This window comes from Ochotona curzoniae, unplaced genomic scaffold (genome assembly GCF_017591425.1).
Source record: "Ochotona curzoniae isolate NIBS_2020 unplaced genomic scaffold, NIBS_Ocur_1.0 contig_883, whole genome shotgun sequence".
NCBI classification, from domain to species: Eukaryota; Metazoa; Chordata; class Mammalia; order Lagomorpha; family Ochotonidae; genus Ochotona; species Ochotona curzoniae.
The window spans coordinates 41,805,566-41,818,256 of NW_024466599.1; the positions used below are offsets into that span (position 1 = coordinate 41,805,566).

A 12,691-nucleotide genomic window follows, 5' to 3' on the forward strand; every position below is an offset into this window, starting at 1 on the left:
TCTCTTCAGTTCCATATTAATGGACTGAAAAAAAGCACACTACCCTCTAGGCACTTTGGGAAAGCCATTATTTGTTCTGTTATCTGTAGGTATGTGTCAATGTGTATGAGATGGGTGGTATTTCTGATTGGGAATGGATTTAACAGGCTCACAATCACTCCAGTGATAATGGGGCTGTAGAGGCAAAAATCTCTTTTTTAAAGCATATTTTCATATTTTTATTTGAGAGAGAGCCAGATGGAGAGGTATCATCCGTCCACAGGTTTACTCCCCAAATGCCCACACAAGGCACAGACATTCTGGCCAGGGTGATGTCAAGAACCCAGAAATCAATCTCTCATAAGGGTGGCAGGGGCCCAGGCACTTGAACTATCACCTAGGGCTTTCCAGGGAACACATTTCCAGAAAGCTGGGTAGGAAGTACAGTAGTTGGGACTCAAACCCGGAGTTTCAAATAGGATGTGGGTATCCCAAGCAGCAACTTACTACTGTGAAAACTGCCCACCCCTACAGAAATCTCTTCTTGCCTAGGCAGAAAAACTATCTAATGGTACTTATAAAACTTCATACAAAATAGAATCAAAAAGTAATTTCATTTTAGAAGAAAATGTTTTTTAAATGTACACACAATTTTTCCATATTACACTTCTTCCATGAACCTCTAAGACCTTTCATATGTATGATAGATTTCTGACCACATAATTCTTGCTATTAATTATTAGCTTGCTAGAGGTAGCTCATTCCAGAAAACACTAACCTGTGCCTCTTATTTCTCCAACTCTGCAGTATTCTATATTAAGTGCCAGCTACACACTGATACGCTATTTTGCTTGGTGTAAACACTGAGAAAGACCTAAAGCACTGTTCTCCATGCTGCCTCAATTACCAGTCACTCTAAGTTATTTCCTCATGTGGGAGAATGTAAATCCTCCTGCTAAGGAAATGTCACTGAGTAGATTTCATCAGCTATTCATATACATGACGAAACAAGGGCTGATGACAGGAAAGATGGAAGGAACCATCGTATGAGCACTCCGGGAGTGCTTGAGCTACCTCAAGGAAAAGGACTGCAGGAGGAGGCAAAGAACACACACCCCACCTAGGTTGCTTCCCCAGCAGCATTTGGTCCAGGCAAAGGCAACAATACACACTAGGCTCATGACACAGTTGGCTGCCGTTTCTTGAAGGACGTTTTAATTTTATTGCTGTGAACATCATTTGATCAGTTATTCAAAGAAACTGATAATAATGCTTGCAGGAAAATTTTAAGTGTCACACTACTAGGAAAACAATTTCTCACCCTGTTAAAACAAAGGTATAGAATCCTTTTCAACTCAGCTGTTGAAATCAACTAGTCAGTAAAAAAGGAATGCCACTGTGAAACAATGACTTCAAACTGCCTATTATTGTGTTAGGAGAATTTCTTTGGCACATTATACTTATTCAAAAGATTTATCGGATGAGGGCAAGTCTCTTAATTTCCAATCATTACATAACAGCCAAAGATTTTCACTTAGCAGTTACTTCTCACTTTCCCAGCAAGAATTTACTATTTACAAAGGGTTCCCAAGGGCATGGAAATCAATTAAACTGAAAACCTTTGCATCAGACCTTCATTTTAAGTAAATTAGCTCAGAAACATTCTAAGCTAGCTAATGTTTTCAATACATTTTCTTAAAAATACATATAAATAAATGTTTTTCTTCATGTGGCAAGACAGGCCTATTTTTCAATTTCTACTTAAATTATGAAGCACCATTTATATGAAAGTTTATAAAATATACATAAATGGTTGGGAAAATAACACATGGACCTGAACACATAACTCTTCCAACCTCAATTAGACTATGTTCACCTCTGTATTTCTAATTATGATGCTTTACTTAATTTCTCTTTTAAATATTCTGAATCATGCTACCAAGTAGGCATGGATCTTACTACAATAGCAAAAATTCAAACAAGACACATGACTGGGATTTGTTGTCATTATTTGGATATTTTATTTCAAACACAAAAAAATATTACCCAGATAAAACTTGGAGTGGAAAATTCATATATTGATGCAATATCCCAATCTCAAACTGATTTTAACACTTAGGCTACTGTTCTTCTGCTAAAAGGTATATTAAATAAAATTCTGGCTTTAATTTTCATCTCCCCAAGATTGGCATCCTAAGAACCTGAGTTTAAATCTGAAATGCAATCCTGAATATTTTTCAGATATCAAGTGCAAAATACAACTCACATTTAGCAGTAAAATTCCAAAGCTTTGTTCATAAAGGTTCTTGGGCACAACTAACAACTCACAGCAGAAAGACTTATTTATCCCTTAGGTTGATGCCTGGATATCCTGAATTAAGTGGGCAGTGAGTCCCTACCTCAAAGAAATGTTAAAGAACCCACTGTTCTTTCTGTGCTGTTTTCAGTACTACCTACTCATCGTGTAATTTCTGACTCTTCAAGTACCTAATACAGGTCTGTCTGAGGAATGTGTTAACGAAAGAAGGACGCTGAGAACCATGAAAGGAAAAGGAAGAAAAGAGGAACAAGGCACCAGAAAGGAAAGCGTGTCCAGAGAAGTAAGGGTAAGGTTGCTGCTCAAAGTCTTCAGTGAAGATCTTTCATATTTCATGATTTAGAACCATCCCTACCCCCATGCACACAGACACATAAACATGTGCAAAGAAAGCTCAGAGTCAGCAGTAGTTGAATCAAGCTAGTGTTTGATTCCAGAAAGCCACACTGTTTTTGTCTGAAGCTTACTACAGTTTAAATTAGGGGGTTAGTGTGGCTTTCCATTACATAAATCATTCTGTGTGTCTACAGAAATCTCTCTGTCGGTGATGCTGTCCCTGCCCTCCAGCAGGGACCTCACTAAGCAGTCCCACAGCTTAGTTTGACAAGTCAAGGAGATCTGTTTTAGAAGTTGCTTAGCAACTCCTGGAATTAGACTGGACACACCAAAGCAAACATTTTTAGGTCTGCCCTTCACTTTCTTTTTCAGGTCTTCTGGGAGAATGCACAAAGACATTTACTCAGGCAGAGATGGATGGTGTTTGGAGACAACAGGGAGTGCCATGCACTGCTGTGTATACCCTCAACCATGCTCTGAGTCACTCCAGTCACTAACTAAGCATGGTCCTTGTGTTTTCAACCTTCATCATTTTGTCCCCCCCCCTTTTTTTTAAACAGACCCAAATAGAAATCAGTATTCTGCAACCCCTATTACAACTCAAGAAGCAGTAGGACAACTTCCATAGGTGAGGTGGGGCAAAACCCTTTGTGGCACCTAGCAAAATATCTAAGGGAGGCCTGACCAGTCGTGTTCTCTTTTTACCAGTAGAAAAGAATTGGTCAAATATCGAATTTCCTCTGGTGATAAGGAAAAGAAAGTGATTGTCAATCTACTAAACACTGATTTAAACAACATCCTACCATCTCAGATGTTAACCTAGTTTTTCTTAATTAACAGGAGATTTTAAAACAAACTTTTAAAGAACTGTCTACCATGCCCTCTGCATCTTGCCAAGTTTGTTCACAACTTAGTTTCTAGCTAGAAGAAAAGCTAAATTCATCACACAGTCATGGACACACTGTTCCTATTAGTAATAGTGTAACCCAGTTCTTGGTAGCATATTTGTACTATTCCTGGAGACAGTGCCAAATACTCAAAGCAAGCTAACAGTACCTGCCCTGTTAGGGTTCACAAGGACACGATTATTGAAATCTGAAAGAATTTATTCTCCAACCAAAGCTAGCTTGCTTTAAAGAGAATGAGCTGTGTAAACAGTTACACAAATTAGGAATGACGCTCCATATGTATATAGTGTTCCAAGAACACTGGCTTATTCACCAAATCCTGTGTACAATGCTTGTATGCCAAGTTCTATGCTGTATAGTTTTCTCTACGTTTCACATTTTTAAAAGTAATGACCAGAATCTGTATCATTTGAAAGGTCCTATAAATTAACAACAGAAAAAACATATAGGGCAGAGATACTGCCCCCCCCCCCCCCCCCCCCGCCTCCCCCTGCATATCCGCTCTGGTTTTCTTTCTTTCTTCTTTTTTTTTTTTTTTTTTTTTTTTTTTGAGACTTACTTAATTTTACTTGAAAGGCAAATTTCCAGAGAGTTAAAACAGAGAAAGACCTTCATGTGCTGGCTCACTCCACAAATGGCCACAATGGACAGAGCTGAGCTGAGCTGAGCTGAGCTGGGCTGGGCTGACCCAAAGCTAGAAGCCAGGAGCCCCCATGGAGTTTCCTACACAGGTACGAGGTCCCAAGACTTTGGGCTACCCTCCACAGCTTTCTCAGGCCACAAGCAAGGAGCTGGATAGGAAGCAGAGGTACCAAGACATGAACCAGTGCCCATATGGGATGCCTATGCTTACAGGTGGAGGATTAGCCTGTCAAACCAATGCACTGGTCCCTCCATCCTTGCTTCTACCTGCTTGTTATAGGAAGAGCTGTCCTCCATCCCAAAGCAATTTCTCTGCCAATGCCATCTCAAGGATCCCATGTCATTAATCAGTCTTTCCTCTTTAGCCTATGCCTCTTCATTCTCTTCCATTAGCATGAAGACATTCTAGTATTCATGCTTTTTATTAAGAAAAAAAATAACATGCACAAGTTGTGTTTCTTATTTTCTTAGACACAAAACTTTTTTTTAAGTTGCTATACTAGAGCCCGGCACAATAGTTCAATAACTAAATCCTCACCTTACAAATGCCAGGATCCTACAGGGTGCTGGTTTGTGTTCTGGCTGCTCTGCTTCCCATCCAGCTCCCTGCTTATGGTCTGGGAAAGCAGTAGAGGATGGCCCAAAGCCTTAGCACCCACACTGGTGATTCAGAGGAAGGGAACTCCTGGCTTCTGGATTCTAATTGGTTCAGCTCCAGCCATCGTGGCCATTTGGAGAGTGAACCAGCAGATGGAAGACCTTTCTCTTTGTCTGTCCCTCTTTCTGTAAAGTTTGCCTCTCCAATTAAAAAAAAAAAAGTTGCTATACTCACTTTTACTTCCTGAGTTCCCATGTACTATCTCACCACTAGAATGTTTTCTCCTGCATCATGCAAGGTCAGTAACAATCTCTTAATTGGTAAATTCTATTAAAAACATCAATACATCTCTTACTTGCATTCCCAGGCACACAAGACACAGTGTGAGAGTTCCCTCGTGTGTTCTTTGTTTCATTGTGCTTTTTGACTTACCAGATGACCTTTCCTCTACTATCACAGTCCTTACCAAACACCAGAGCAAAGGAAGCACCAGCTCCTGAACTATGATTCTCAAAAAAAAAAAAAAAAAAAAAAACCATGAGCCAAAATAAGTGATTTGTTATAGTGACAAAAAAAAAATGACTGGAACACAGTCCACTTGAGTTTCACAGTTACAAGCTCTGAAGCCTCCACCTCAAAATCAAGTGTTAGCAATTTGCTCCATCAATCAATTTTCTGCTAACATCAGAATTCTTTAAGACTGAGATCTGAATAGTTCATGCAATTCTTCTGTCTACTAAGGTCATTTTTGCAGAATTCTGCCCAACTTATGCTGCCCTATAGTGTCTTTGATGCAAGGCTCACAAGTGCAGATGAGTTTCAGTGAGCTGTGGTGCTCACTCTGGTCCTATGCAGCAGGACTAGACAGGACGGCTGGTATCCCAGAACCTGCGGCTACACAGAAAAAAACCTACACTGCCAGCACAAGTCTGCCCTGACTTAGAAACGTTGGAATTTTATAAATGCTTCAGAAGAGGCTTACAAACAATAATTCAGCATGCCTTAATGGGTAAAAACCAATAGTCAGCTGTGCTGAAAAATGTCTGAAATTGCAAGAACATGCTTAAGAAATGATGTAGCTATTATTTTCTCCATGTCTTGATTCAATACACTCCATCAATTTCACAGTAAAGAAGCATGTCAAGCCAGGTTTAAGTCAATCTTCTTCTTCTTTTTTTTTTTCTTAGTTTTTCTTTTAATTTTTAATTTTATGGTACAACTCCATAGAAAAATCCAAAATTTGATAAAAATTTCTGTCTTCTCAAACAGTGCTTCTCTTACAATGGCTCTATACTGCTTGAGACTCCTCAGGGGTAGCCAGAGAACAGGATCTCCCTTGGGCAAAATATGCTGGCTTCATCTTCCACTGGTAAGAGCATTGCCATATAATAACCCCCTAGGCTTTATTTCTTCTCCTATCTGTCCAGGAAAGTAATACCAAGAAAATGTGATAGTTAATAAATCAGGCAATTTTTCAAAACAAACAAAAAAAAAACCCTTAAGATTAAAAATATCTTTATGGGCCCAGCACCGTGGCCTAGCAGCTAAAGTCCTCGCCTTCAACGGTGCCTGTTTTAATCCTGGCTGCTCCACTTCCCATCCAGCTCCTTGCCTGTGGCCTGGGAAAGCAGTCAAGGATGGCCCAAAGCCTTGGGACCCTGCACCCATGTGGGAGACCTAGAAGAAGTTCCTGGCTCCTGGTTGTGGATCAGCGCAGCACTGTCATTGCCTCACTTGGGGAGTGAATCATTGGAGGGAAGATCTTCCTCTCTGTCTCTCCTCCTCTCTGTATATCTGACTTTGTAATGAAAATAAATCTTTTAAAAAGTATCTTTATATATGAGTTACCAAAAGTGTCAAATTCATTGAGAAAACAGAAAGGAGGTTGTCAAGGGATTCAAGAGAGAGTGTAGAGGGAGTATATGAGCATAGAGTTTCAATTTGCGAAATGAAAAGGACATACTCTTTTAAGATTTACCCATTTTTTTTTGTTTCTTTTTTTGGAAAGACAGATTTAGAGAAAAGGAGACACAGAGAAAAAAACATTCCATCTACTGATTCACTCCCCAAATGGCTGCAATAGCTGGAGCTGAGCCAATCTGATGCCAGGAGCTTCCTCCAGGTGTCTCATGTGGGTGCAGGTTCCCAAGGCTTGGCGCCATTCTCCACTGCTTTCTCAGGCCACAGACATGGAGCTGGATGGGAAGTGGAGCAGCTGGGACACCAATCAGCGCCTATATAGGATCCTGGCACTTGCAAGGGGAGGTTAGCTAATTGAGCCATCCTGTCAGGCCCAAGCCAAAGTCTCTTACATTTATTCCATACATGGGAAAGGCTGGGGAGCACTGTACAAAATTGCATGGCCCTTACTTAAGAGAAAGAACTTTCCTTCTTGTGCAATAGTTAAGATAGTTGCTATTTGATAGATCAGAAGAAAAAAGGGGACAACCAGGAAGTGTTCGTCTCAGTGGTGAAGACACCTCAGATAGGATGCTCACTTCCCACATCAGAGTACCTGAGTTCAGCTCTAGGCTGTGGCTTCCGATTCTAGCTTCCTGCTAATACAGATTCTGTGAGGCAAGAGTTCAGAGGTGGGGATCCTGCCACCCACATAAGAGACCTGGATTCAATCCTTGGCTTTGTGGGGAAGGAACCAAAAGAGAGAACCAGCTTATTCTTTATCTCTGTGTCTCCTTCACACATAACATGGTTAATTTAAGAATTATATACTACTATTGTTAATGATGTGTGATTATTTTAAAACTTACTATATGTAAGTAAACTTGACATCTTTTTTTTTAAAGAAATAGATTAAAAATGTAAAAATAAATAAATTAATGAAGATTTCCATAGTATCATGTAGCGGTTAGAAAAAAGAAATGAAAAAAACAAAAAGGTTTCAGTCAGGGAAATGTAATTATTCAAAGTAAAAATGGGCCAGGAGAGCAGCAATAGAAACATTGCCTTTAAAATGATCTTATTTATGTATCACGTGTACTTTGACCAGAATGAAGTGTCAGGTCATCATCTATTTTGCTCACTCGTATCTCAGTGCCTAGCTAAATGCTTACCACAACATGTTCAAGAAACATTTGTTGCATATATTGCCAGAAAAACCTCAAAGAGAAATGAGGCTATTTTAGCCTCTGAAGGGAAGGAGTGAAGTCAAATCAATAGTTCTGATGGAGAAGTGAAAGGCTGGCCATATTACAAAGATTTTCCAAGTTCCCTTTTTTTTAAAAGATTTATTTACTTTTATTGGAAAGACAGATATATAGAGAGGAAGCTCTTCCGTCCATTAAATCACTCCCGAAGAGACTGTAACAGCTGAGCCGATCCAAAACCAGGAGCCAGGAACCAGGAACTTCTTTCGGGTCTCCCACGCGGGTGCAGAGTCCCAAGGCAAGAGGCTGTCCTCTACTGCTCTCCCAGGCCACAAGCAGGGAGCTGAATGGGAAGTGGAACTGCTGGGATTAGAACCAGCACCCATTGGGAACCCTGGCGCATTCAAGGCGAGGACTCTAGCCATTAGGCCACCACGCCAGGCCCAACACTAAAATTTTTTATACCAGGCATCTGAGTTTGGACATCTTTGCAGGAATTACAGGTCATTCCTAATTTGCTTAAAATTATATATTAAAAAAAAGTCCAGTGTGATAGCCTTGTGACCACTGGGATCCCACATAAGTGCCAATTCATATATCAGCTGCTTCACTCCCCATCCAGCTCCCTGCTTGTGACCTGAGAAAACAGCAAAGCCTTCAGACCCTGCACCCATGTGGGAAACCTGGAACAGGCTCCTAGCTCCTGGTATTGGATTGGCTTAGCTCCACTGTTGTGGCCACTTGGGGAATGAACCAGCGGGTAGAAGACCTTTCTGTTTCTCCTTCTCTCCATAAACCTTCCATGCAATTACCCAGATAAGGGACAGATTCTTGGCCAGTGAACCGATGCTCCATTGCAGGCAAAGAATCTCAGAACCTGACACTCTCATAGCCTTTATTCTGACTGTAGAACAGACATGGCTAACATACATGCTCCACCATCAGATATACAGCTACATACATTAAACCTATGAATTTTAGACTCCTACTATTCTCAACATTTTCTTTTTGATTATCCCTTCATTCTCAGAAAAGTGTTGTCTCAAGGTCACCCTAAAGTCTAATTTAATGCCAGAAAATCTTTCTTGCGACTTCAAGCCAGCTGATACTTCCATAACACCCTGTGGCATGCTTGGCATGTTGTTCTGTACTTAGCTGTGACCAGAGCTTCTTCCTGATCTCTCAAGTAGGTTGGGTACAAGGTCCAAAGGCCTTGGGCTGTCCTCTACTGCTGTCCTAGGACACAAGCAGGGAATTAGATGGAAAGTGAGACAGTCAGGACACAAACTTGTGTCCATATGGGACTCTGGCACTTGATTTAGCTGTTGAGCTATTGTGTTGGCCCAGCTTTTGTTTTTCTTTTTTTTTTTCCTTCTTTTGGAATGTCAGGTACATTCAAGTATAAGTTACATGAAGTAAAATTTTGCCTTTTTAGTTTACATTTTAATGAATTTTAGTTAATAACTATGCAACTACCATGATAATATACAAAACTTTTTCATCACTCCCAAACAGTTCCTTTGTACCCCTTTAAAATGTGCTTCTTTGCAGTCTTTGGTCCCTACTCTACTCTTCCCTTTAACATACAAGCTAATATGTATCTTTCTAAAACTACTTTTTTCATTATTCAGACTTATTCCAAGGAAGAAGTCAGAATGGTCTCCACCCAGTTTCTGTTATCTGACCTTTCCCTTTCCTTTTTGTCCATTGACATATACTTGCTCTCTAATCTTCCATAAAACTTCTTTTTACAGCCTCTGGCTTTTTCTCCCTTCCCCACCTTTTTTTACTCTGGGATTGCTTCCACTGTGTGAATTATGCATAAACTAACAATGTACATTTACTGCCCTAATCACTTGCTGTCCAGTAGCCCACAAATGGGCCAAAGAGAGAGTTGGATTAAAGGGGAAATCTAAGTTGATTTTAGCAAAAAACCAATTCTAGTTTCCAAAGCAGATAGTGAGATGAACTAGCTGATGTTTGGACCTACCATTCCTTCCATTTGCATTCTTTTGTAATTCCCTTGATGATTTACCTTTGTCCTTTGTATTCTACTCTGAAGTGTATGTTTTTTCAATGTTATCATCCTAGCTGATAAGAATATGGGCCAAATGCCTTAGTAGGTTGACTAATTTCATAACTTCAGCTGACATCAATAAAATATCAAGTATCTGAAATTTTTTGTTACCATCCATATATTATTACTTTTTTCTTTTACAATTAAAAATATCTTAGGTCCTTAAACTTCTTAGAGTTTCTACAAAAAATTCTAGGATCAATAAAAGGTTTAGAGATCAGCTGAAACCTTTTCTTCATAATTATCTTCTGCTGTTTGTCATATATAACCACACCAGTTTACGTCTTGTTTTTGTCCTTAGGATTTTCTGCCAGTTCTGTTTATTGTCATCTCTTCTCTAGCTAGGTAGGTTTAGAGTTCACAGTTTGGAATATTGCAGCTTTATATCTCATCTTGTACACTGCTAAAACTTTTAATGGAAGGGTGGTAGATATGGGAGTTTGAGAGGCAAAAGCATTAGGAGCAAGAAACAAAATGTGATGGCTGACATACTGGCATAGCAGGTAAGATCACTACTTGCAAAGCCACTAGTTCTAGTCCTAGCTTCTCTGCTTCTGATCCCAGTCCCTGCTATTGCAGCTGGGGAAAGCAGCAGGGGATGGCCCGAGTGCCTGGGCTCCTGAACCCACATGGGAGACTTAGAAGAAGCTCCTGGTGGTTTTGGACTGGCCCAGCTCTAACTATTGTGGCCATCTGGGGAATGAATCATGGATGGAAGCTCTCTCACTCTGTGTCTTTCCCTTTCTTTCTTTGTAGCTCTGCCTTTTAAATAATTTAGGTCAGAAAAAAAAAGGCCTAAGTTGATTAACATGAGCATGAATATGTGAGAGGGAAATTACAACATGTGTTTTTAAAATAAACTGTTAAGAGTAGTTCGACTTGTAGGAATGTTGCAAAAAAAAAAAAAAACAAAAAAACACTGTTCCTTATTGAAAGCATTACAAAGCTATCCCAGCTAACTTTTTGTTATCTATATCCCATTTTAAAACTTGCTGTTGAGCCAAAACCAACATGAGATACTTAAGTATTCATAGAATATTCATTCTGAATTCAAAACTGAAAATACATGAAATGAAAGGCACATGAAGTGTCAGAAGGAAACCTATATCCTGCGGGTAGGCTAAATATGGGAAAAGGGGACGGTAGGCCATTAAACACAGAGATCTGTTTCTAGATGGGCTTAAGAAAGGTCTCTTCACCGTGGAGTGCATGTGTCAGAGCTGGGCCTCCCCAGTGGCTTAGACGGAACAGTGGGCAGTATACCCAGGTGCATATGGAGGATATGGCAGTACATTGGAGTCTGCAGAGGACACCTGGTACCATTAGACGGAGGACAGCACAAATTGATCAACTACCTAAAGCAAAACACTAAGAAAGAAGATGACTCTTTGCTATTCAGTCACATCCTCAGGATCATCTTGTTAAATGTCTTTATATCCCTAATACGAAATACTTAACACATTTAGAATCTCATTTTATCATACAAACCAAGCAAGTCTCTCATGGTTTTTCCATTAGCTGCTCACAGCTATGAAATCTCATATCAGATCACCCCGTGCCATATCAAATCAGATCTCTGGCCAAATTGCCTCTTGTAAGTCTTTCAGAAAAATGTAAATACTTTTCACACAAAATATACTATGGTTCCTCTTTCAGGAAAAAAATTGCTGTGCATTGAAGTCTGTACACATACAACTTCAAAAGGCCTTTCACTATATATATACACTTTGATGTTTTTGTGCTAATGAGCTAAAAATAGAAGGAAAACTTAGGTATTTTTTGAAACAAAACAAAAATCTGTTTAAAATTTCACACTGATGTATGGTATTTTCTTCATGCCAATTCTCCATCCTGTTCTATTCTTTCTTTTCTTTCTATGCCTCTTAAATTTATTGAAACAAAAAGTCTGGGGCAATTATTTAATAGAGTGGATAGGTTGTGCTTGGGTTATCCACGCTTCCTATCTGAATGACAGTTTTCAAAGTCGTGGCTACTCCACTAGAAGATACTAACACATCCTCTAGGAAGTGACAGATGGGGGCTCAAGTACTTGGGACCCTGGATTGAGCTCCTGGCTGCAGCACTGTTTATCCCTAGCTGTTGTAGGTGTTTGGAGAATAAGCCAATAAATGGAAGATCTTTCTCTCTCTTTTTCAAATAAAACAAAGAATTTTTAAGTTAATGTGAGATATATTTTAGAGAATATTTTTCACAGAAATGAAAATGCATCATCACCAGAGGTCAGAAACAGCGAGGTGATAACATCTTTTTTTTTAAGGTAGGACTCAGAAAAACCTGTCAGCTTGGTGTCTTTTTAGTAAACTAACCTTTCCTGTTTCTGGTCTATTCTTCTTCATCCCCAAAATGTAAACTTGGCCAGGGCCAAGACATTTTCATAGACTGTGTAGCAACAATAAAATGGTCATCTGAAGCTGCATGTGCTGGTTGATCCTTCCTTGCTATACTAGGAAAATATGACATCAATCCAAAAGTATGTCCTTGGGCCCAGCACGATGGCTCAGTTAGCTAATCCTTTTGCTGTAAGTGCCAAGATCCCATATAGGTGCCAGTTTGTGACCAAGCTGCTCCGCTTTCCATCCAGCTCCCTGTTCATGGCTTTGGAAAGCAATGGAGGATGGTCCAAGGCCTTGGGAACCTGTATCCACAAGGGAGGCCCAGAAAAAACTGGTTCCTGTCTTTGGAATATGTACTTTAAAATATTTTAACCTA

The 12,691-nt window shown here is 39.8% G+C and overlaps 2 protein-coding genes across 2 annotated transcripts in view; one reads left to right on the plus strand and one right to left on the minus strand.

The window, feature by feature from the left end:
• The window catches only part of VPS54 (VPS54 subunit of GARP complex), a 117,271-nt gene that overhangs the window by 99,903 nt on the left and 4,677 nt on the right, over positions 1–12,691 (plus strand). Inside the window, exon 23 of the transcript XR_005885184.1 lies at positions 2,464–2,585. The gene's annotated coding sequence lies outside the window, so the exon portion shown is untranslated. The remainder of the gene's footprint in view (positions 1–2,463; positions 2,586–12,691) is intronic.
• Positions 1–12,691, minus strand: part of UGP2 (UDP-glucose pyrophosphorylase 2) — a 37,686-nt gene that overhangs the window by 9,756 nt on the left and 15,239 nt on the right. The window lies entirely within an intron of this gene.